Source organism: Salvelinus alpinus, chromosome 29 (genome assembly GCF_045679555.1).
Source record: "Salvelinus alpinus chromosome 29, SLU_Salpinus.1, whole genome shotgun sequence".
Taxonomy (NCBI): domain Eukaryota; kingdom Metazoa; phylum Chordata; class Actinopteri; order Salmoniformes; family Salmonidae; genus Salvelinus; species Salvelinus alpinus.
Genome location: NC_092114.1, coordinates 33,354,514 through 33,358,265, shown reverse-complemented (window position 1 = coordinate 33,358,265; position 3,752 = coordinate 33,354,514).

The window sequence follows — 3,752 nt, the reverse complement described above, 5'->3', positions numbered from 1 at the left end:
CTTGTATTCTACTGTGCTTTGTGTAAATTCATTATGCTAGGGATGTTTGTGTGAAGGGTGTATGTTACACCAGAACACCCAGGGTCCATCTGTAATAGCACCCTGTTCCCTAAATGGTACACTCATTTGGACTAGAGCCCTAGAAAAAGGTAGTGTGCAATATAGGGTACCATTTCTGACGCAGGCCTATTAGCACCTGACCTGATAATACTATTCCACCAGCAGTGGAGACCTGGTTAGCATCATCTGTCAGAGGAACCACTGGCTCACCAACCACAGTCCATGTTTGGGCTCCAGGCATGTGGCCTCAACAGCTATCAACAACATACATGGTAATGCACCTTCGCTGTGTCTTCACAACAAGCACTGTGTTGACCACACAATACCAGCATTAGACAAAAGGGTTTATGTAAAGCGTATTCTAAACAAACAGGAATGTGGCGGCCAGCCTCAGCAGAACTAGTCCAGAGAAAATTATACTGGAGTCTGTTCCAAATGGTACCCTATTCCCTACATAGTGCACTTCTTTTCACCAAAGTCCTATGTGCCCTGGTCAAAAGTAGTGCACCGTATAGGATATAGTGTTCCCTTTTGGAAAACAACTGGGAGGAACAAAATAACTGCTTCTTCCTCCTATGATGAGATTGGACTAATGCTGCGATCACATCTCGTAATTTTGTAAATACCCGCATACTACTGGGGAAAATCCACTTGAACGCCCCTCCAACTATCATCCATGTGCTCAGAGTTTCCCACTTGCAGAGGGGAAGCATGGCAGCATCTTTCTACTTGCAGAGCAAACATAACAGCATCTTCAGCAGTTGTTTATGGTAAGAACAAAATACATTGTTGATACAAAAAGTATTCTGTTCATCTTCCTTTTCATTTAGAAAGTGAACATTTCTGGATATACTTTTTATGGGCAAAAAAAGAGCAACACAATCACAAGCCTTCTAATGACCTCTATGTATGATGGTATTTCCCAGTACAAAACGTGAATGCACCCAACTGGTATTTACGACTTCACAACTGGTAATTACCACCTTCCCACTTGGTTCTGAACACAGCATCATACTGCACAGTCCTAATAAGCATAGCATAGCAGTGTCGAGAGGTTGAACTGAGAGCTGTCAAATCCACGAGCGGCTCCTGGCATTCTACCTGAAGCGACATTGCCATTGGCTGCATGGAGTCACATTATCAGAAATCCCATGCAGCCTCATTTCCAAGTTGGAACACTGGAATGTGAGATGTAATCTACATGATAGAAACCTTCATTATTTTGTTTATTTTTTTCATTTGAGCAACATTAGGGGCGGCAGGTAGCCTAGTGGTTAGAGCGTTGGGACAGTAACCGAAAGGAATCCCCGAGCTGCCAAGGTAAAAATCTGTCGTTCTGTCGCTGAACAAGGCAGTTAACCCACTAGGCCGTCATTGTAAATAAGAATTTGTTCTTAACTGACATGCCTAGTTAAATAAAAATAAAATTAATTATTTCTGTATGACCTACACTTTCTTGTTCTGAACTTCTAACACGTGTGGCTTTGTGACAATGATCGCAAGAGCAGCTGCTCACCGATTTGATGGCTCCAACGCAGTTCCACCTCCAACACTGCCAAAACATCTGCTATGCGGGTATCTGCTATGCGGGTATCTGCTATGCGGGTGTCTGCTATGCGGGTATCTGCTATGCGGGTATCTGCTATGCGGGTGTCTGCTATCGCCGGTTAACACTTGATCTGATGGAATCTAGGCCTTGATTTTCCCTTACGAAAAACCCATCAACCCCTACAAAAATGTATATTAATTATAATCCACATCAATCCATTCCTGTTGCTGCACGATTATTTTCCTGCTGTAGCAAACTGTCTCAAATTAAAGATCCTACAGCTGTATCTACAGCTTGGATCGTTCCACCTGGCCCACTGGCTTAATCCCATTCTTTAACTTTTATTTTTGATTGAATTGGAGATATGAATCCAATATATCATTTTTTAATCGTCGTCACGTTAATAGGCTATTTGTTGTATTTAAAAAGTGATGTTGAATTGTGTTTGGTTGTCAACGCAACCAAATATCAACATTTGAAGGAGATTTATCTTCTGCTTGGATAGTTCCATCTGTCGCACTGACTAAATATCTGAGCATTTGGATTGACAAAGATCATGTTTAAAAAGCCTATGGATGATCTAGTTAAAAAGCTAAGATTTAAAGCGTATTTGTTAGGAATAGATATTGCGTCTCCCTAGTGGCAGGAAGCAGATTGTACAGTCAACTTTCTTGCCAGTTCTTGACTATGGCGACACCATTTACCAGATTGCAGCAGCCACTACTCTTAAGCCTTTGGATGCCATCTACAATGGAGACATTCATTTGATCACAGGTGACAGTTTTAATTCATATTCACCACTGTATCCTGTATCAAAAGGTTGGCTGGTCCTCATTAAAGTCCCGTAGATCTTCATTAATCCCTTTTTGTTAACAAAGCTCGACTACACAAGCTTCCAATATAAAACATGAGATAAGAAAACCTGTTCACAGGGTTGGTTAACTCTGGAGGTTCCTCGAGTATCCACCGAACTAGGTAAATCCGCTTTTAGTTTTAATACACCTCATTGCTGGAACCAACCTACAAAATACATTATAATTGGATGTTCTGGTGCTGCTCAGGCAATTTAAAATATTGATTGGGAAACTTCTTACTGCGGAGTGTAACTGGTTTTCTTGAATATTTGTGTTGTATCTGATTTTGACTTAATTATGTCTCCTGAATTGTATATGCAGGGCTCCCTTGTGAAAGAGACCCTGGTCTCAATGGTGAACCCCTGTTTTAAAAAATGAATTTAAAAAATTGTCTGGCTTTAATTTCAGTTTGTCTACAAATGAATAATATATCTTGGATTTAAGTCTCCATCTTAATAAAAAATCAAAGTTATCGAATAGGACTAAATCGAATCAAACATTAAATGCACTTTAAATATAGTTTGATTTGGTTCTATTCTTTAACATTTTTGGTTGAGATGGGGACTTGAATCCAACATATAATCTTGTTTTATTTGAAAACAAACTGGAATTAAGTGAATGGCTCAGATGGAACTGACCAAGCAGAATATACATCTACTTCAAATGTTAATGTTTTGTTGTGTTGACAACCAAACACAATTCAATATCATTACATTTTAAATCAACCAGAGCTTGAAACCCTAGGCCTATTGTATTGTACATTTTGTTGAATTCTGAGTAAAAAAAACAATTGTTTTTGATGACTTTGCAAATGCTATAAAGGCCTAACTAGTATAATTGATGATAATGATGTATTAAGTATGGTTACATTTCATTTGCTCCGTTAAAACTACCCTTTGGAATGACTCTGATAGCACCAGTGAATCTATTTAGTTTAAGTGAAGATCTCTCAACAAACAGTCATTCTCACAATAGCACATTGGTAAAAGTCAGTGACAAATATCATAGCTAAACAGGGCTGGGCTTGGTTAAAACACTTGATGGGAGACCAAAGGGTAGCTGTAGATCAATTCTCCAGGAGGAGCTGCCCAGCTATGTTATTTTTTTCTGATAGTGGATATACAGTGCATTCAGAAAGTATTCAGACTTTTCCCACAATTTGTTACGTTACAGCCTTATTCTAAAATGTATTAAATTACAATTGTTCCTCATCAATCTACACACAATAGCCCATAATGAAAAAGCGAAAACGGGTTTTTAGAAATTATTGCACATTTATTAAAAATTAA